The 23,050-nt window shown below is 41.0% G+C and overlaps 1 protein-coding gene and 1 long non-coding RNA gene across 2 annotated transcripts in view; both read right to left on the bottom strand.

The window, feature by feature from the left end:
- LOC119489326 (cadherin-4-like) overlaps window positions 1–23,050 on the bottom strand; it is a 276,141-nt gene that overhangs the window by 150,937 nt on the left and 102,154 nt on the right. The gene's annotated exons all lie outside the window — the stretch shown is intronic.
- Window positions 4,715–22,251, bottom strand: LOC119489339. Its single transcript, XR_005207152.1, has 3 exons — window positions 22,081–22,251; window positions 15,096–15,111; window positions 4,715–4,726 (listed from the first exon to the last, which is right to left on the bottom strand). It is a non-coding gene; the product is annotated as an uncharacterized LOC119489339 (long non-coding RNA).

Below are 23,050 nucleotides of genomic sequence, written 5' to 3'. Positions count from 1 at the left end.
GTTTGGTAATTAAGGGAAGCACAGTTCATTTTCTGATTGCCGCTCCGCTTTTCTAAAGTTTATACAGTCGGATTTCAGAGTTACTCGGATGCTCTCGGGTCATTAAACACAGCACGCAGAAGATAATGCGAGCACAGTAAAAAGCATTTTTATAATTAGTGCTAAAAATCACACTAAAACCACAGTTTTAGAGGCGTTATTAGTTCAAATCGACCTACAGCAGTCGCTGACATCCTGTACTGCAGATGGTCCATTACAGATGATGAGTAGCCAGGACCAGAGGTGAGGCCGTACATGCATGCTGGCTCTCTGCTACTGCAGATGTATGCTCCGTGTATGTAAGTGTTAAGGAATCACCCCCTGATCCTTAACATACACTATACATCACTAGACTGATTGAATTAGACTGCTATTGGAAACCTGTCTGCTATTGACCTCTTAAAGTTGTGGCCTTCCAGCAGTCCGCTCCGGGAATAGTTTTAATTACAGCCAGAAATTGGGTTCGATTTTATCCCCATCATGAAGTGAGGAATCCTTACAGCTAATCATCGCTTCATCAAGACAAATGTAAACTGCAAGTATGCATGTATAAATATATAATTATTGTGTGTGAGCATGATCGCATATGTGCATGTAAGTATATTCACACATGTAGCTGCATGTGAGCCGCCTATAGAACATAGTGTGCAGCAAAGTGTGCAGACCGCGGAGGAAACAAATGTGGCTGTCTGCAGATGATTAACCGCTATTGATATATCATCTCTATAATGTAATTAGGATGAATTCCAACACTGTAGCTGTTCGTCTCTTAATCACACTCACTGGTAGACAGTGACAGATCATCAGTTAAAGTTCCCAACTTAAACAGCTACTATGTGATGGATGGTGACACTAGTCAGTTGTGACCGTTGACCCGAATGTTAATGATTCTAAGAGGACTAAGTGATGGTAAATAAATCATGTGAAATCATGTATCATATAGACAGAATTCATGTTTTCTGCTGAAACACCCTCAACCAAAAAGCAATATCTTTGACAAGAACTGGGAAAAATGGATCATTTACATGGAACATGAAACATGATGCATATGTTGTTGGAGAATATATACATGTTTAACTGCCCCTGACAACTGTTTTTGTTAAATGTTGTACTGTTCGCTGAAAATGCAAAATTAATATCAAAGTTTAAAAAAAACAAAAAACATCCTCAACCAAATGTTCCTATAATAATGCATGCGATGATGTGAATGACACGATAATGTGCAAGGCAAAGGAGCGCAATAAGAATTGCCGTTCTTGCTTTAGGCTTGTCATTTTTAAGCCATGTAGTCTGTACTGACTGCAATGTCAATGCATCCACGTGAATATGCTACGTTCAGAGCTAGTGGCGATGAATAAGACGTGAGAAACACTGCTTATGGCGGGCAGGAGGGGAGGTGGATGGGCCCAACAAACACAGGACTTTCAACCAAGAGACCGGTGTTTGGTTCAGAGAGGAAACGGTGTACGAGAGTCAATTTCCTGTATCTGCATCACATGGGTTTCGCCACCATTAACTCCAATTGGAGAAGTGAACATGAACACAGATCATGAATGATTCTTTCGCCCCATAGTCACCAAAGTAAATATTGGACCCATTTTCCACAAGCCACATTTCTTCCGAACATTCTGACACTAAAATTGCATTTTTCAGACGAACAAATGAGAAGAAAATTAACTTAGTTTGAGACATTTATCTGTCTCAGCAACACACTCTCGTGAGATCTGGCAACTAACGTTCGCTAACAGCCTAGCTAACTACTTTTCGTAATGCTAAATATGGCGGATAGCCGTGCAAATATCTAATATTAGCAAAAGAAAATATAAATACAACATGCGAATATCTGCTTTCATCCATCCACACGACGTTCACACCACTTCCAAAGGAGGAGGGAGTATAGAGGCGAACACGCCATGACCGCACCCACTTAGGAGACAGGAAGTGTTTACCATTTCAAACAATTGGCGGAGCTTCTAATGAGTCATTTTTGTTCTAAAGCATCTTTGGTTACGTAAGTGACATTTGTCACATGTTTTAAGGTGACGTTTGTTTCAGGTAGTGATGTTACGTTGTTTCTGTACTTATTTCAAGCCCAACCATGACATTTTTCCTAAACCTAATTAAGTGGTTTTATTGCCTTAACCTAAGTGAGTGATGTTGTTGCCCCTGTTGGTACGCTTGTAGTAGCCTCAGCAAGACAAAACGTGACACTGGCGTGTTATCCTCCAGTGGACAGGCAGGTCTATTACACGATTTGTCGTGATATTGAGTTGCAATCTCAGCACTGTGGTACATTCTCTGGCATTGTTGAGTGGCCAACATCCACTCCTGGGGATATAACATCCTGAATGTCCATAGTGGACAATTTGTCTCCACATCTCTTGAGAGAGAATAAAAAATAAAGTCAGAACCACTGTTATTCTACCAGTGACAACAGGATACAGGGTGATGTCACATTTGGCAGGAAGCTCCAAATTACAGTCCAGATGAAAAGTCAGCGACGGCCAAAGACCATCATCCAGACAGAGACGGACAGCTTGTCACTGACTTTAATCATTATATTTAAACATCTGTGCCTGTTCCCATCCATCAATGGTTAAACAGTGTTGGATGGGAAAGTTTACACAAAATAGTTTAAATTCAAAAATAGAAACCACAAGCAATTGTTAACCATTTGCAATTTGCGATATCAAGTTGTTGTGGGACTAGCTACAGAGACATACATTAATATACTGTACTGACTTAGTAGTTGTATTGCGTCTTTTCCCCTGACATGTAAACACTTACATACTGTAATCATTAAACTAGTGTTTTAAAAGCACGTGCCTGTGCTCTTTTCACAGAAGAAAACAAGAAGACAGAACACAATCCTAGGTTTTAATTAGCCGAGTGTAGCGCATGCTCATCTGCTACGTATCCTGCACAGGGAGAGCGGGGAGCGCTGCCTTCTTGCTCATTATGTACTAATGAGTTGTCTATTAATGAAAATGGAAAGCATTTATTTTGTGAGCACAAAGGGTTCAGCTGGATTAATTACTGCACTACAGCAACAAAATGAAAACAGAAAGTGCGGCATCACTCTTGTGTGGCACATTACCCATTAACCAACCGTTATCAAGGCCTGGCGAATGCATGGTGCTGCACGACACACAGTAGGAGCAGAAACCGTTCGCACAGGCCATTAAAATTTAATGTAAGCTGCACTTTTGCCACTTTCAATATACTTCCTGTGGTGTTTTTAAACGCTTATTCTCATACATGTCCACTCACATTTTGTCACTAGAACATAAACACTTTGCCAGATCATAATAATAGAACGGAAAATACCAAGCACCGCCCACCAGCTGGAGCAAACTTTCTCATTTTACAGCTAAACAGTACACTACAAGATGTTTCTGAAAATATTTGAGGAGAGAAATAGGCATTACAGTAACAGAATATTGATTCATATTTGATCAGCGCTGTCTAGTTTGATCGTTTGATCAGAGTTAGCGAGTGATTGACAGCTGCCTCCGTTGAATGAACAGCCAATAGGAACGCTCTCTCTCTGAAATGAGCTGTGATTGGCCAAAGTCTCCGGTCACGGGTTAGATTTTTCAAAGCATGAAAACAGAGCCATGAGGAGGTGCAGAAAGTCTAGTTATCTCTCAGACCACTTTAATGACAATATGCTGAAAGGTTATTATGAATTTTTTGCCCCAATGATGCCAAAAACAACAACAGGAGTTGGAGATCATGTGATCGCAATGGAGGCTAAGTGAGAAAGGGGGGACACAGAGGGAGGGAGCAGGAATGGCTAAGCAGAACCAGGCCTCGTCCTAAATCAATATAGCACCAAAAGTGTCATCTCTGTGATGATTTTGTTGTGCTGCATTGCTTTTCAAACGGTGATCAGAATCGTTCTAACTGCCCGCTAATATAGCTTGATTTCCCATCGGGCTCCCCTTGGAGAGGTATGGGGGGGGCGTGTGGGCTCTGGCAGCCTCAGCAGATGGTTCTTGATCAGATATTAGAGTCTGGGCAGCGAGGTCATCTGGCCGTGAGAATCCTGCCCTGCCTGGGGGGATAACAGCCCCATCTGAACGTCCGGCTCCAGCTCTGGTTCCAGCGCCAGACGAATAACTCTGTGTCCCCGCCAGACTGCAGGGACGTTGGAGCGGTGATGGACTGCTGTCCTTAAGCCTTGTGACAATCTGGGCAAACCAAACTCAGAAACATGCTGTCTGTCTGTAGTTTATTTTTCCTCCAGGAATTTGTTTCACCCTATTTGGGCTGTACATGATTCGATGACAAATGGTTATGTAATTGCTACCGCTGTCTGTTCTCTTTTGTAAAAAAAATAAAAAAATAATCACACTGATAACCAAAATCCTACTTAGCTGGATTTGAATAAAATCTATCCTTTCATTTCCATCCCTATTGTAGGAATGTCTGGAGGAAATACAAACAGGAATACATTTAAAAAATCTGCGATTTGAAACATCAATTGTGTTGTATTATACGATGGGAGACGGAATAACAAGAAGGATCAAGTCTTTGTTGTTAAAATTGAATATTAATCTGAGGATGTCAGTGCATGTGAATGTCTTTTGAAAAAAAAAAAAAAAAAAGCACGATAAGATAAATCCTACTTAGACAACTCTGAATCATCTATTGACATTCCTATCTTCCGTTTTCCTCCTCCCGCCTCATCCGTCTGTCTCTCCCTCCTCCATCGACGAAGCCACAGAGAGAGAGAGAGAGCGGGGTGAATAAACACGACAATCTGAGCTTTATTTATCCTTTCCTCTGCGACAGTGGCAGTCTAAATGGCAGGGCTTCGGATATGACCTTCAGTTTGAGTGGTTCTCCATCAGTCATCACTGCCACCCACATATCAGACAGTGGATGAGAAGTAGTGGCACCCTCCGTCCTCCTCCCCATCTACTCTCCCTTTTTAACCTCCCCCACAGCTGTCCACAAGAGATTTCTCTCTTTTTTTAACTTTCCTGTCCCCCCATTTTTATCTTCTTTCTCTCCTTACCCTACCCTTGACCTATCTTTATTTGGCGCCTTTCTCTTCATCACCTCTTCCCATTGTTTTCTCTCTAAATGTGGCGCAGTCTTGGCAGGCATCTGGCATACGTGCCGGATTCTTAAGAGCAAAAAAATAATGGATACGTGGTTTCAACGTGAGGAAAATGAAAGAGGGGGCAGACGGAAGGGGAAGTAGGGAAGTCTGATTACAGTATTGAAAACGACAATAGTTAAAAGTGCCCATTATACAGTATGTGATGTTGGTATAAAACCCTCACGCCAACACGCTTGAATCGACTCAATCAAAGACATTGTTTGAGTGAAAAACAGTAATAAAGACTGTCCACTCTACTTAAAAGCACACATTTTGCAGGTGCCACTTTCTTAAAACACTGCTAAATATCCTGAAGGAAATAAAATATTAGTTTCATAATCAGCACAAACACACACACACAAAGACAAACTCGTACAAAAGCTTTTACACACACAAACATTCTGACAGAAAGCTTCAACATCAAAGCAGCAACAACTACATGTTGAAAGGATGTAGCCTTCTTCTTTTTATAACCTTGCTTTTTTAATCAGGATTTTTTTTTTCCAACAAAAACATTATGCTTTAAGTCATTGTATATAGATGAAAGGCAAACCGGATGCTACTACAGCAATAGATGCTCTTAAGTTAGTTAGACGTACATTTACGAGTATGCTGGAGAAGAGGGATGAAAGAAGAGACGGATGTATGGAGTCGGTCTCAAACCAAAAGACAACTGAGGGTTAAACCGCAGTAGCACATCATTTCAGTATCTTGTAATCTACATTTTCGGAGCTCGTGTTACAATAAATTATTCCACAAAATAATACCCAAAGCAATAATCTCTGTCTGAAGCATTCACCACAAAATAGCTTTAGGAATAATGTTTTGGTGGAATGGCGCCTTTTTTAAATATGTTTTATTGCTTACAATTTCATATACACACAAACAAATATTCATAACAAATGTGCTTATTTTCACCCTCGGTGCACTTCTCTATAACCTCAATAATAAAGACGAGGTTTGAGCATGAGACAGAGAATTACATAGGCCTCGGGCTAGACTGTGCATCTGCAACCTATTCATCCAGTTAGAGCACTCGGCGTATAGCTGCAGCAAATCATGAGCTTATCCTTTGTGTGGAAACACTTTGGGATTAAATATAACGCTAATGTTAAGCATAAATAGTGGCTTATTCTTGTTATTGTTAACATATGACAAAAGGCTAAATAAACTACATGCTAGTGAGGTGTAAAGGTCAATGCTTTTAGTTTGACTGTCAGAATAACAGGCACTATGAACACATGTAAACACTTCCAGGAACAGCCATTATGGATGCATAATAAAAAACAGCAAATGCACTGAAGTAAAATGGACGGGGACAATTTGACATTACCGTAAATGCTGCAATCATCCGTTAAAACAGCCCTTTATCTTAGGCATTAGGACACACTGAATTTGCAAATCTCAAATGGGCATACAGAGTTTTGTTATTTCATGAATTAGATTAGACTTATAACACGTAGGTGCCACTACATAGCATTTAGCTTCTGCCAATCTCTTTCTCTCTGTAGCAACTTAACTTTGTCCTTTATATAATGCTAACCACATAGAGTACAGAAACATGTCCTATGGCTGCTGTCAATATGGAAAATATATTAAAAGACGGGACCATCTGCGCTCTTTTCCGTTTTTTTTATAAAATGGAAACGCTCACTCAGTCATTAGCAAAATGCAGTGACGTATCAAAGTAAGCAAATCAATAAGGTTATGAATAATGTGAATGCTAGCACTAGCTGATTCAATGTTAGCTGTGCTAAGTTTGGAAATAAATGAAAGGTTTAGTTTGAATTGTTTGAAGTGGAGTTGTATGTATATGCTTGTGAGGTAAAATTATTGTTTTTGTGAATGGAGTCTGGTGGTTTTGAAGAGTGGAATATAATGGTTTCAGTTCCCCGTCAGAAAGGGCTGTCTGAAGGCGAGGTAAAGTGGCTGTGGACAGGGAAAAAACATATTTTAGCCATCTAAAAAAAAAATTAATATAGTGTACACTATACTTAGAATATTTTCCCCACTTTAGCTTGCCATCAGACAGCCCTCTCTAACGGGGAACTGAGGCCATTATATTGCTGTCTTCAAAGCTACCAGACCAGACTCCATTCACAAAAAACAGTAATTTTACATCACAAAACATCAGAGTTGCTGGTCTACTGCTGCATTGATCAGGTAGTTTGTTTGTGTTGTTGTGTGACTTTTGGATTCAAACTATCATGGCGTCCATACGGCGGTACATTGCTTAGCTTCCGTGTTGGTACTCCTGTCTGCTTTTAAAATATATATATATATTGCTCATGTAGCAGCGTGATCATGCAGAAACCTACGTCAGGTCACGTGGGACATAGCATGGGGAAATAGCATTTTGACACTATAACATATATATTTTGACCAAAATTTGAATGTTCAGATTTGAATACATAAGCAACACCACTGTGAAGCTACAGAATCATATAAAAAACTCATAAAAAATAAATAAATAATGGACCTGCCCTTTAGGTAGGCTCCAACAATCACAGATAATAATTGAATAACTCGAATGAAATGTAAATGAAAGAAAACTTATTTCAATCCAATCCACTGCCTTATGTAAAAATGATTTCCAGTGTGCTAAAAAGTAGCTTGTCCTTACTCTCAAGGTCTTTCCACTTTAAAGACAACAACTTATTTATATATTTATTTATGTCTACTTCGGTTTTCCGGGATGTTGGAGAATGCAGCGGGTGAAGCCAACCTTGTGGAACTGTGTACGCCACACTACCACACACCTACATGTGTGTGATAAGACTGAGTTATGCTTTCTGGAGCTGCATGTAATTCACGAGCCATTGGCTGCAATTCACAAGCAATTCAGTGAAGTGGAAAAGTCTATCAGACTAGTCAGGTCAAGTTAACTTTTAAGTTTTGCACTGTGCATTACCAAAGACAGGTGAATTCAAACTGAGAATTTAAACTCAAGATGTCACTTGTGAAGGTTTGTATTTTATTATTAAAAAATAATAAAAATAAGTAAAAAGTACCTTTATTGTTACAAAATCAAGGTGGGTTCATGTGAAATCCTACAGACTAGAGAAATCAAATGTGTTGAATTGTATATAAAGTTCCAACATCACCCATTCCCTCATAGAAATGACCACCAGTAATAAATTCTCAGCCCGTGGGTAAGAGCATTGCCCCCACAATGCTGCAACATTGGTGTTTTTGATGGGTTTTTTTGTTATACGCAGAGTCAATGAGAGGCAGAGCGAAAAGGAAACGTCTAGACGTGCTTCCTTCAAGTCCAAAAATAGTAGATAACAACAGAATGTCTGTCAGTGTGAAGTCCAGTGAGACATTTCCAAAATCCGTTGTCTGTCAAAACGTGACACATACAAAGCGCAGTTAATACTTCCAGCTAGCATTGTGACAGAGTTTCTATAAACCACTTGTGGACGCGCTGTAGCAGAACATGAAAAAAAAAAAACAGCCACACAACAGCCTCAGGGCCAGCAAAAGAGCGACAGTGTCTGCTACCTGAATGTCTAATCCAGAGCTGAAGACAGCTCCCCGGGCTTGAGGAGGATGAGGAGACTGAAGGAAGATACGATCCACTCTGAGTGCTGCAGCCTATTGGCTCTCTTAAAGCCAGATTGTGTCTTCAAGGTTTCCCAGTAGTTCGGCCATAGTGGCGTCTGTTGTAGGAATTCATTCATCGTTGTCATATCCCCACTGCAACATTGAAGGCAATGTTGTGTATTTATTGTCACAATTTTGAACCTAAATCGGAAATCGATCGAAATTAGCCTCCGCCCCGCCCAATCGCATGTGTGTGAAGGAAAACACAGCTGTACTCAAGAAATGTAACAGCCACTTCACTCAGGTTAAAACTATTACCCAGAATAAAAATCAACCAACATAAGCCACCATGTTCTGAACAGACACATTACATTATACACTAACAAAAGTAACATTTGCATTTTGGAACATGAAACAGCAAACTTAAACTAATCAGTCAAGTGCTCAGGACTAGGCAGGCATGATGGGAAATGTGTGCCGTCCCTGTCGCTCGCTGTCGCTACAATACTTAGGGCACTTCCTGCATGCCTATGGCATTTTACACTGCATGACTTAGCCTAGCGGCCAGCGGACTTTATTTAGTAAGTTAGTTACTTTTCCTTACTCAACATAGCTTTTCTACTCTTACTTGGTTTACCGTTACGTCACTGCATCTCCTGACAGAACAACACCACGGTTGAATTTCAGCCTACATGCAAGGTTTTTTCAACTCAACGTTGTTGAATCAGAACAGCTAATATTGGCAGCGAGAGCAACAAGTTAGCGGGACTACCGAGTGCCGTCTCTCAGCACACAAGACAGAGGAAGAAGAGACCGTAAATGACAACAAAACCATATTTTTGTAGATTACAGCACACTTGTAATGCACTGCGGAAAGATTTCTGTTTTGTTTTTGTAATGATTATGTACTGAGGTGGGTCACACAGATACTGATAATGAAAAGATGCAGCTTTTTATATTGTAGACTGTCGTAGTTTAATTTTTGAAACACTTTCTAAATAAAAATGGAGTTCAGTTCTCTTTTTAAAGAAGAATGTGAAAGTGAAAATGACAGTTGACGCGGCATAAAGCCAATGATCTGTTTATCTTTCGTAATCAAGTCTCCATAATCAACAATGGAATGTTTAAAATCGAAAGTCAATCGTGTATTTGGAGAATTCTGACACCCCTACTAAAGAAATGTGTAGTTACAGTCTTTCATTCACTTTGTGATATGGAGCAACAAAGGGGAGGTTTGAATTGTAAATGGCTTTGCTAGCTAGATTACAAAATACAGATGTGTCTGGCTACTGAAAGGGAGACTCTTGGCATGTAATTAGAGACAATCCTAAGAACCTTTCTTTGCTGTACTCTACTGTGTGTTGTCCACCTCAGCCAGCCGGCTGTTGCAAAGCTGCTCTCTTTTATGACAGCTGGGATCTATAGAACGAGCATTTTGCTGGATATATGAGTGAAAATAAGAATGTTTCAAATGTGAAAAAAGCATACTTTGTAGCATATTTGTATTCTGTTTGGAGATGCACAGATCTGACTGTAGCTCCTCTGCAACATCCTGATGCAGAAGAAGAAATCTGGCTTTAGACCTGGACACACCTGAGGCCCATCATCTTATGAATGAAGCCTTAAATCGCCCAGCGTGTGGAAAAATTGGGTTAGACAGTTGGAAAGAAAGAGCCAAGCAGACAACAGCTCAACAAGAACATATCTTGGAAAGCTAGTGGACCTCCTGCTCCCGGTGTTTTCTTTTTTGGCTCTGACCATCGAATCTTTCTCTCTCTTATTCTCTCCATCCATCCACCCAGGTAAAAAAAACAGTTTTCAAGGTTGTAGAGGGAACAACTATGCTATCACAGCTGTTCTTTGAGGACTATCAGCTCTCTCTCTCTCTCTGCTGTCCCTCTGAAGGGAGAACTGTTGGTAGTCCCATGATGAAGGAATGAGGGAGAAGGATTAGACTGAGATGGCGGGGTGGCTAATAGCGATAAAACACTTTGAGGACAACAAAAAAGACAGGAAGTTAAGACAACCAAGACATATTTGCCCAGTGGAATGACGAGTAAGATAAATAGACTTGGAGATGAAGGGAGTGAAGTGGGATAGAGGAGAAATGTGGTGATGCAGGGCCAGAGGAGGGATCAGCACACTCTGTCACACCCAACAGGCACCACTGTCAATCACACACACACAAACACAATAAGAAAAAGAAAACCCTCACAAAAACACACAACTATTTTTCCGAACAAAAATGCACATACACATGGATATGTGATATATAACCAAAATGCACACTAATAAACTAACATTTAAGGGTCTTATTGATAACATTTGTATGTAGGCATATACATCCACAGAGCCTTTAGAAAGGCGCTAAATAAAAGTATGGCTTTTCCAAAAAGAAATTATTATGATTGTTAATTAAACATTTAAAAAAAAATGTTGACGGGTCCAAAATGAATGTTTTGTTTATATCTGTGGAAGCTATCTGGCGTTTGGTTCCCACTTCTAACAAGGCTCCTGAGCCAATAGTATAACAATGTTGGTATCACATGGTATATCTGGGTCGTCAGCAATCATGTTGCCAGTTAAAAAAAACGATAATTAGCTGAGTTTGGCTGTAAGCGCCCGGCTTCACTCCGGAACCAATCCCAAGTGCCAATAAGGAGGCTGCCTCTGCCGTGCCTGGCCGCAATGACACTGGCGTCTCCATCAGGCTGCAGAATATGGGAATATTTACCGTGGCAACAAGTGAAAACTGCCATTAGCACATATATCGTCCAAACAACAATAACCCATAACATTACAATTCGGCATATTTAAACAAAACCAACAAGAACTGTGAACAGCCATAGTCCTTTCAAGCTTAACTAAATGCAGTGGTTCTCAAAGTGTGGGGGCATGACACACAGAAACATTAACCTACCTTCCACCTTCTGTTCCCTCCTCTCTCTCAAACACACGCAGAGCAAGCAACACAGCACATCCGTCTCTGTAACTGTCTCAGTCCTCAGTGCAAAAGTCAAAAATGTATTGAAAAAAAGATTGTGTTATTTCCAAAAGTCTTCACATGTTTTTATCTAAAGAAATATTCTGCTTCAGTCCATATTTTTTCGTCGTTCAGCCTTTAAAAAAAAACAGTTTCACAGCAATTAAAAACTGTTTTCTCTCTCACACGCACCTGTAACGGGTCGGTCAAGCAGCAATCTAACAGCACCATGAATTACATTTATATAAATATTCTGTTTATATCATGTTTATTTTTGTTTGTAGCTTATTTTTGTAAATTGTACATTTTTATTCTAACGTTTTATCTATTCTTTTGTTATTATACTGTTTTGACTTGCAGCAACAAAACCAAAGAAAATTCCTAGTGTATACCTCTTACACCTGGCAATAAACACCATTCTGATTCTGATTCTGATTCTGATTCTGATATAAATAATAATGAAGGCGGTGGGAGATGCGGAGAGACCAGTGTGTATTTTATATCTGAAAACTCTGGCAGCTGACAGTATGAGATCCAACAAATTCAAAAGACATTTAGAAACATTACATCCCAGTCAAGTCAATTAAAAATAGTGGTTTGATAAAGTTTAATCCTCATCCTACCAAACTAATTAACATACTAGGACTCCCGTCTTAATAAACTATAAGAAACAACCATCATTGGAAAAAGTTAACATATTTCTTCTCAAAACATTATTGGTTATATAATTAATGTCATCTGAAAAAAAATAACAGATTATTATTATTTTAGGAAAGTTACATTTAATTTGCGTGTAAATGAATGAATAAAAATGATTTATTGCTCCACAGGGGGGAATGTTATCAAAACGTTTGAAAGAACAGCTTCAGTTCCCTGACATTATAGTTTGACATTATATAATGCATAACGAAGATGTGCAGGGGATTTAAAAGTGAGTGAACCAGAGTTGGTGATTGTTGGAAAGACTAACCGAGACGGTTTTGGTGAGTTTTATTTAATTTCTGTCAAGTTTGACTGAAGTGTGTTTTACGATGCTCCACCACTAGAACAGCTGATCTCCCAGCTGAAACTACGGCAGTGAGGGAGGGGGTGTGCGCACCGTGCTGTTACTCTACCACCATAAAATACATCATCCTCATCAACCATTACATATGCAGGTTGTGCAACAAACTGGCAACCACTTGTTGTGAAGTTAACACAATAGAAAGGGCCTGCACAATCTAACATCTAGTGGCTGAATGCTATCAATGTCATTGATCGCACCTTTAACATGCTCATTTCCATATAAAGAAAAAAGACTGCATTGGTATCTTTGAACATTTCTTTATATTTCTCTCTTTTATGCACATTTCAAAGTGAAACATATCTTTTCTGAAGCTCACCGGCCACGGGGTAAAAGAAACAAATAAAGATGTACTGTATATGAACTGTGCAAGTATCGACAGTAAGAGTTCTTTTCTTCTATCAATAAGCGAAGGAAGCAGGATGAGGAACAGCGTAGGAGAGAGGTGAGAACATGAACTGCATCTTTCAGAAAGAGTCACGGAGTGATAAAAGTAGTTATTGCTTCAGTTTGCTGCCCGCTCCTTTACATGGTTTACTGCATTGAACTGGTACACACCGGCACAAAGAGACACTCAGCCAAAGAGGTGTATCGAATGTCCGTCTGTGTTTTGGTATGAGAGTGTGCAATGTGCATGTTGAAGTACTTTTAAAAAACTACCTACAAAAGATTAAAAAAAAAAAAAAAATTGTTGCAGTTCATAGTTGAGTTATATTCAGGAAAAGTCACTGCACTTCAGAAATAAAGTAAATCGAACATGAGCTTCGAATAAATGAATACAAACCCCCTCTAATGGACCTTTGGTACTTTCGTTTAGGTTTTCATCCCCCCCAAGTACATTTATTGGCAAACAACAGTCACACCTGCACACTTCATAAAATAATGTGCACTGCACCAAAGCCAAAACACACTTGAAAAGTCTGCCCCCATGGAGTCTTCTGGAAACTCATTTTATTCACAGCATTAACCCTGTTATCACATGCACGTTTAAAACCATGCCAGCTTGTCCAGAAGTACGGAGGCAAAGCTTTTAAGCAAATGGCAGTTGTGTAAACTAAAATGGCAATGTTGAAAGTCAATTCAATAATAGCTGAAAGCCATTACAACATTGTCATTAACAAGGTTGCTGGAAATGCAATTAGCCCTCTCACACTGCTCACGGCAACAAGCAGGGAGAAGTTTCAGTAAAAAAAAAATAGAGAAAAAATGACAGAGGGACCTGAGAGGATGTTGCACTCCCTAAAAATACAGAGACAAAATAATAGAGAGGCTGAAGAAACTTTAGGAGTGAGTCCAAATCGACAACAGAGATGTGACAGAAGAGAAAGCGTCTACGATAGATCCTCCAATTTCCTCAATATTGAATTATTTATTTTACTTGGGTGCTGCATAAAGATGCCATGTGTGATGCCTGGCCACATGCTCCAACCAAATAGGGGGCAGCATTTCACCTCCACTACTGGGTCTATACAATCTAAATTTACAATCAGCAGTTATAAAAAAAAAAAAAGCCAAATACTAACATAACAGCAGGGCAAGAATACGCTCTGAGAGCCGGTCAAAATAACTCTGCTGTCTTCTAATTTTCACGTTTGGCGTTGGCATATAGTTCATCAGCCGTCTTTTTGTTCATTGTATTACATCCAGAGTGGCAGAAACAAGAAAACAACTTATATTTTCTTTTCGTCTTCCTCGCCACCAGGAGACTACTACGCCAGGAGGAGCGTGTGCTGCAGCTCCAGGAGACAGACCTTCAGTTTGCGACTCTAGCAACTCAAATTCAGTCAAGGACAAACCCCAGCGCCAAAGGTCTGATCCCAGGGGACTGACCAGACTCCCCACCGGATCAGAAAACTCTCTGCTGTTGCCGTTACCGGTTAGACCCAGCGGCAGCCCACTGTGACTCTCTGTGCTGGGATTTCCGTTGGCTGAATTTTGAGTTGCTACAGCTAACTGCTAACTGAAGCTCCGTTTCCTGGAGCTGCCGCCAACTCCCCACCAAGCGAAGTAGTTTCGAATTTAGGGGAGGACGAAACGAAAATAGCAGTTGTTTTCTCATTTCTGCCACTTTGGATTTCATCCAATAACCAGACTAACAACACGTACACAGATTTTGTACATTCATTGACAAGCCCTCAGGGCATCTCTACTTCTTCGTACTCTCATGAGGGCAGACCGGGCGCTACAGTGACTCACAATCCCCTCTCGAGTGGCATTACAAGACAGGACTGGCCGGGGCTGGCTGGTTAGCATGCTCATTTCAGTAGATATCTCTGCAACACATTACATAGATGTCTTTGACACCACGTCAATTTTTGTTTATGTGTTAAACTAAAATTCAGGCCATATCTTACACATTGCACCTTTAACCTAACTCCCCGCACTCCCAAACCTGAACACAGAAGCACAACAACAAAACATCATCCATGTCTTGAGCCGCAACAATCAATTTAGGGCTGTTTGAGACCAAGACCAAAAATAAAAAATGAGCCAGCTGAAGGCTGAAGGCTGAAAGAGAAAGAATAACAGGAAGACAGACACACATAATTAGACAGACAGATATTTTCTTACAGTGACATCTCTTTTCTGTAATATGAGACTTTCACAAAGGCGCAGATTCTGAAGAACCTTTTTCTCCTCCAAGATTTAGTTGCTGTGAGAGCGCATTTGTTGAGATGTTTGTGAAGGAGGATGAGGTCATGGCTAAATGAATGATAGGCATCACTGTCGCGCAGCAGACTTCCAGCAGGTCTCCTCAGAGATAAGAACCAGCTGTCTATCCCCAATACACTGTTGTCAAGGTCACTCCTCTGCTTATTATGGAAAAGCCACCAACGTTAATTCTGAATCACAAAACTATTGTTCCTTAAGCAATGTAAGAAGTAATGACTTTCTTTCACGACATCTTGGTGACTCAACACCTTATGTTCTTTTAAATCGGTGTTAATATAAAGAGCCATGGCTGTTTCACAATGTACAATTTTCACATCGGAGATCTCACGTGTGTAGTTATTAAAAGTTATTAAAACATAATTCAGCACCATTTACACAGCGTTTCTACTTTCTACTTATCTGAAATGGCGCTTCACAAGGAGCTATTATAATATTTGAAGGTGTGTTGTTCTTGTATGTGGGCGGGGAGGTGCAGTTGGCTGCCATTGGTATCCCAGCGCAGCACTACGGCAGCAGACGGGAGGGTAATGAGGAGGCAAATATGATTAAAACCATCTCCTCAGGCTGCCTTGGACCTGCCATTAAACCAGCGGACACTCCTCATGCCTAATCCATCACACTGCTTAGCTCCCACAGAGAGCAAGGAGAGAGACGACTGTTTGTTACAACCCCCTCAAACCTCCAATCTCTCCTCCCTCAAACATAACTAACACTCCAGGAGGCTCACTCTTTATTAAAGATCTGCCACCGAAGGCCCTGGGCAGGGGTCTGGGGACATTCTGGGGAAAAACTGTGACTGCCTGGGTACAAATCTACGTGGGGAGTAAAGAGCCGGTCTCAAACGACTTTACGAGACCAAGCTGCTATACTGTAGATCTAACTATTAACACAGCCCATTCTCATTCCCAGGGCGTCAAATGTCAATGCTTTGTCACGGCCGTCAGCGTTGGATACCGAGCGCATACGGCGCCCTTTAGCACCTGTATGGAACGCACCGTACTTTCCATTAACTACAATATAAACCCATCTGTGGCAACAGTAAACAGAGAACTCAGAGAAAGTGTAAGTGTTTTCAGGCTTTAAAAAAATCGAGCCTGTGACGGGAGACTTTGGCCAATCACAGGTCATTTCAGAGAGAGCGTTCCTATTGGCTGTGCTCCGGCCGATGGGCAGTGCTTGGTATTTCTTCAACTTATCTCAACGTGGCTGCCGGGTCTCAAACCTTCTCATTTTACAGCTAAACAGTACACTACAAGGTGTTTCTGAAAACATTTGAGGCGAGAAATAAGCATTACAGTAACAGAATATTGATTCATATTTGATCAGCGTTGCCTAGTTTGACCATTTGATCGGAGTTTGCGAGTGATTGACAGCTGCTCAGAGACGACAGGCTCCTGCTCGGCTCTGATTGGTTGTCCGGTCTGTGAAATCTTGCAGATGCCATTAGGAGCACCGGCAGATTATTCGTCTCAAGCACTACTGTCAAGATGCCACAAAGTAAAATACTAGACTCAAGACAGAATTTTGTAAGAAGGACAGCCCATTGCAACATACAGTACAGTATTTGGCTCCAACCATAAACCTTCAGTGAAGTGAAGGCAATAAACATAAGCTCAAATTCTGTTTGGAAAAGAAAGCGAGAAACATTCACCCAATGATCGAGATTCTCTGCCAAGACACCTTGGTGTGCAAAACAGTGTGTGCCAGGAACAATAAATTACACAGAAAATTTGCATGAGATAACAGATCAAGATTATCTCATCAGCCCCCCCGATAGACTGTATCTACTGCCAGATAAACACACTGGGACATCAGCATACTATATTACTTCAATCCATTTACCTGTCTCTCTACTATAAACATTACACCCAGCTGATATGGTGAAAGAGACACTGCGCTTTCGTCTAATGTCGATCCAGTTTTTTCAAGGAACTGTGCAATGGACTATTTCGGCTATCGGGGATAATGCTGATGTAGATGTGGCTAATCTCATCTACTCTCGTCCTTGACACCAGCAACTCCCGCAGTCAGATAGCGAAACACCACCGTATAATCCCCTGAAGACACAAGAATCACGGATTACAGCTGGAGTGAATCCACAGGCGGCTCGCTGTTGAGCAGAACATGTTGGATTGTTGTGCAAAGCCTGTAGCATAATTATCAGCAGGAAGCACAGCCTGTGGAGAAATAAGGCATTGTGTGCCCTAGGCCCTTTAAATGAGCCCTGCAGACCAGCTGAAAGATGCTGATGCCTCTCTTTATTGAGGAAACGAGAGGCAGTCCCATTAAACGAACGAGGACTAACACTCGGTGCTAGAGTGCTGCATGAATGTGACTGCAAATGGAAACAGCCATAACTGATACGGCTTGGCTTGTACGAATGCGTAACACCTAAAGAAAGAGGATGTATATGATGCGGGGTTCAACAGGTCCACCATCTTACAGCCAATCAATAAGAGGTACATTAATTATTTATTTGTACAATGGTGAGTATTGATATAGAGCTTAATAATACCCAGTGCCTGTGGATTCACACAATGAGTACTGAACACATTTGCAGCTGTCAGTGCAGAACAACTTAACAACTGCAAATGAAAAGCATCAGAATCCAAGGAGAGCACATCTCTTTATGTTCTTCTGTTATGTATTGTGCTGAAAGATGCCTTGTTATGTAAAAAAAGGTCAGCATTCAGTGTGGTTGTGTCAAGATGCAAGGTTTTGCCTTTGTGCCTGTGTCAGTAAAGCAGGGAAATACAGTGTTTGACTTGTTTGTGTATCCTTGCAAAACAAATACAAAATCAACACGTGGTCTCGTCCTTGTGCTAGAAGCTCTACATCCATACTGAAAGAAGTAAACGCATGTTGACAGTATGTCTCCTCACACTTCTCTGTAACCAGACTTGTTGTCTGTCCTCTCTGCTTTGTACCTATATTATCATATAAAGCAGCCCTGTCTCCTAAAAACTATGTTCCCATAAAACTAAACTGCATTTTTAACTAGGTTTGGGAAACGTATTTTGTCGCGGATTTCATTTGTTTTTAATGTATCACGAATAGTTGGGGAAGGCTGCAAAGAGTGACATAGTACAATGATCGACACGTAGATTAAGTGACGTAGTCTATCGAGCGGGCAATTAATGAACGTTAAATAGAATAATAACGAGTATATCGAGCGAGAAAGTCTACTACGGGCGGGTAGGTCACAGTTCCCTGTATTTCATCACATTGGCTCCCTGTACATGCGAGATCAGACTTCAAGATCCTACTTTTAATTCATAAAATATTACACAGACTTGCACCAACTTACTTATCAACCCTAGTCACTCCTCATATACCTGCTAGGGTTTTTACAATCACAAAATGCCGGTCTCCTGATTATTCCAAAAATGTATAAAACATCAGTAGGTGGTAGGGCCTTCTCTTACCAAGGCCCCCTTCTCTGTAATCGTCTTCCTACCCCAATTCAAGAGGCTACCTCAGTCCAATCATTCAAAAGTAAACTCAAAACATCTTTGTGCACCAGCCTTCAAGCTCACTTAGTCCGCCTAAAATGCTAATTACTGTTATGTACTTAAAACTCTGTTCGTTTTTGTATATTTGCTCATGTTGCTATTGTTTTCATAGTATAGAATGTGTGTCTAACTTTTCTGTTTGTAATGCTTTTGCATGAAGTTTATATCACTTACATTTGTTGTGTGTTTTGCTAATGTTGCACATAGCGTTTTTTATTATATATGCAGCCCTTTGAGGCATTCTTTGTGATATTGGGCTATAATAAACTTTGACTTGACTTCCCTCGAAACCTAATTGAGAATGCAGTTTAGTTGCGTGGGAACGTAATTTTGTAGGAGACAGGGTTGTATAAAATGACCACATCCTTTCACCCAAGAATTTGGTTTCTTGATTATAGCCTCTGATTTGATGCTTGACCATATACAGTATTTGAACCAAAACTTGATACCATTTGTTAGACATGACATCAGATCCCACATTGAAATCCTCAAGGGGCATGAGAGATATTTAAAGTGTGGTGGCAGACAAGAACCAGCAGCTATTCCCAACACAAAACAAAACCATGGCCTTGTTTGAAGGACATCTAAACTGGTTTCTTTTCTCATTGTACAATCTGATGGGAAATAGGTTTAAATTTCCACAAACCCAAACAAAACTCAACAAACAGTTATAGTTATATTAAATATTTTTGTAATATCTAAACACTGGTAAGTTAATCTTGTGAGAGCCAACTTCACCAACCAGAAAAAAATATTGCAATTATGGCACAGCACAGTACAGTCTGTCAGCTGAGAGCAGAAGGTGCCAAGACCAGTGATCCCATTACCATCTCTCTGCCTTTATAGGCATTAAACAATCCAGGAGGAGGGAGGAGCTGATGGAGAAGACTGACCGCTCTGTTTACGTAGCTACAGGAAATGTGATTTTTCCTTTACACAGCGTACTGGAAAGTTCTCAGAACAAGAAACATGAAATCCAAACTTGGATCAGTGATTGATGTGGAGTTGAGGCTTGTAAGAAGATAGAAGCCGGGGGTTTGTTGTTGCAGCTATTAACCAGAAACCAGAGCCATATGTTTGATCTGCTCCTGATATCCTCCCTTCACGTATGAGGTTTATAATTCAATTTTTACTGCTTAATGGTGACAAGCCAAGTGTGTCACCTTTGTCAGAGTGGATCTTAATGCCGACACCGGGCCAAGTTTCCCACCGAAAATATTTAGCGGGTTGAGCATGTGTGTTGCATTATCGGGCGCTCCCGGGGGCAAGTCAGTTTAGCTGGGACACAGAGAGAGATGAGAGCCAGATAAGTACAAGACCTTAATGTTTTATGACACCCAAGGACGCTTTCATCTCCTCGGCACTGACACGCAGAATATAAACACACACACATAGAACACAGAAACATATGCGCGCGCACACACACACTTCAGCAGCCAGTTACAATTTAATCATTTCAGTCAAGCATCGCATTGCTTGTCCAACCAAGCATATCTTTCCATCTCTTTTTCTATTTCTTTTCTTAACTTGGGAGAAATTTCAATTTTATATGCGTGTGCTCACCGCCACTCTGTCTACTTTGGGGCAGCACTGTCTGTACCTCCTGCTTCTGTTTCCATAGTGACTGCGACAGAACATTTCCTCTGCAGTGATGGATTCTAAACTAACGTAGCAGCCATGATGACACGCAGATCAACTCTGCTGACAGCGGTGATAACTTTCTCCTCCTGAGCCTCAAACTCCCTCTTCCCCTGTACCCGTTTACTCATTTCCACACATCTATTCATTTGCATGTAAACACTTCTAGCACTGATGGATACGCATCTTGCATACTGAACTGCAGTGCGTGTCAGCCAGTGGTAAAATATCTAGTTACAGGCAGGAGTATAATCATCGGGCTTTCTGGTGTGCCATCAAAACTGCAGATGACAGGAAAATGGAGTCTACTCATGAGTCAAAAAAAAAAATGCAACACGCACAGCAATAAATAATTCTAATCCGTAGCTTTTGCAAGGGAAGCAATAAATCCCAAAAAGGATTTTTTCTCATACACCTGTTCTGCTGGAATAGATTTACACCTCAATGCTATAAGACGTATTGACATTTATATGCGGCACCTTTCTTCACCTACACTAGCAGACCCCTGCATGACCTATATGCTATTTGTTGCCAGCCTAATGAATTTGCCATTATTAATTATTTCTTGACAGTGGGAACAGGTATAGCGCAACTGCATGCTGCAGGGCACTAATGGGTAGACTCCACTCCGCTTCCCTGTGCCTGTTCCTTTTGAAGTGATAATGGGCTTAAGGTGCGTGTAATTTCCTGCCGATAGCGGATGTGGGAGAGGGCCACACCTGGGCGCGCAGGATAAGGAAGTGGGACTCTGGGCTCTCCCGGCGGCGCTGCTGCTCACCGTCCCTGCTATCACGGGGCTGATAAAGGAGCAGGTGTGGCACTGAAGTAGGATACTGATAATACCGGCAGAAGGGCTGTCCTTTAAACCGTGACGAGATGAACTGCCCAAACACTGAAGCTGGGATATGTTGAGTTAAGAGTCGCGGGGGTTGATTAGAGCAACCGGTGACTGGAGTTGAATGGGGGACTATAGACTGGAATCTCTCTCGTTTAGAGGCGAAATGTAAAAGCATGTTGTGTATAGCAAACGCAGGAATATTTTTCAATGCACAGAGCACGGGAGTGATACCTAAGATAGCGTGCACTGCAGAGTAAACCTGTGGTTTCTAAATCACATTTAGGGGAAATACAGCGATGCATTGCCTTGACAGTCTGACACACCAAATTATAGATGAATTCAAAAATGTACCACAAAGGTTATATACTACTTAAAGGAACAGTGTGTAACATCTCAGGGTATCTAATAGCAGAAATTGAATATAATATTCATCACTATGTTTTCATTAGTGTATCATCACCTGAAACTAAGAATCTAGCTTAGAATTAGCCCTTCATATCTACATAAGGACATTGGATGTATAAAGAGAACTGGATACAGCGTTGTAGGAAGGCTCCCATTCATTTCTATGAGAGTTGTTCAGTGCCGCATGAAGTCAAAATGGCTCGACTGCCAAGTGATAAAGTACCCGGATCCTCCGCATCTATTGGGTGGATCATCCAGCGTTTTTTTTTTAACTCCGCCTCCCAGCCCTCAGTCTAGCCCTCAATCTGGGTCTCATTCAGATGAACAGAGGAAGGAAAATAACTTGATTCGGCTATTAGTGCATTTTACAACTTTTAGGACCTAATGATTTAAATAACGGCTATTCAAGTGTTCTTACTGGGAAGTTGATTCACCTCATAAAAAATAATCTGCTGAGTTACAGACGTCTCTTTCCCAATGTAGATCTATGGGAAAAAGTATTTTTTGGGCCCAATGGCTTCACGTGACGAACACAGAAGTTGTAGTACCGCCATTACAAAAATTTGCATCAAAGCCCGGTGCACTTCCTGGGGGCTTGCATAGAGAGCAGGTCTCTTCAGGGAGTACGCAATAATACTCCGCAATGTTTCTACAGTAGCCAAGAACGTTCAAACCAATCACTGGCTCTAGAGAGAGAGACTTTCGTGTTTTTATGTTACCTGAAGGCCACCGTAGTTCTCCATCACACTTGTGAAACTGCGGCAAAGTGAGCCGCAGAGTGCAAAACCGTGATACCGCCAGCCGCCATGTGACTTCCGTTACTCCTAAAGCAGTGTTATTATTGGAAGGACGGCCTCTGAGCGAGGTGTTGCACGGTTTTGCACCCTACAGCTCACGTTACCGAAGTCTTGGAAAGGGAGGAGTGAGCGGAGGGGTAATCAGGTGGTTGCAATCTGCAACCAAACCACCAGATGCCACCAATTCCTACACACTGTACCTTTAAAGATTACATTACTTACATTTTTTAAGAAAATATCAACTGCAAAACATTCTCAATGTATTTCAAGGTGCTCCAGGATGCTCCAGTGTACTGGTTGAGTACAAAGGCACTTCATAAAACTACACTGTGCTGTAGAAATTTCTCCAGTGAAGGTTTAGAGGTATGTAGGTGGCTATGAGGATGGATGGCAGCCTCTGTGTCCTCTAAAGTCTCCTGTTGTAGGCCAGAGCTGAGTTCACCTTC

The sequence above is a fragment of the Sebastes umbrosus genome, chromosome 6, assembly GCF_015220745.1.
Source record: "Sebastes umbrosus isolate fSebUmb1 chromosome 6, fSebUmb1.pri, whole genome shotgun sequence".
NCBI lineage: Eukaryota > Metazoa > Chordata > Actinopteri > Perciformes > Sebastidae > Sebastes > Sebastes umbrosus.
The sequence above is the reverse complement of the archived record's forward strand: the minus strand, read 5'-3'. Positions and strand labels throughout refer to the sequence as shown.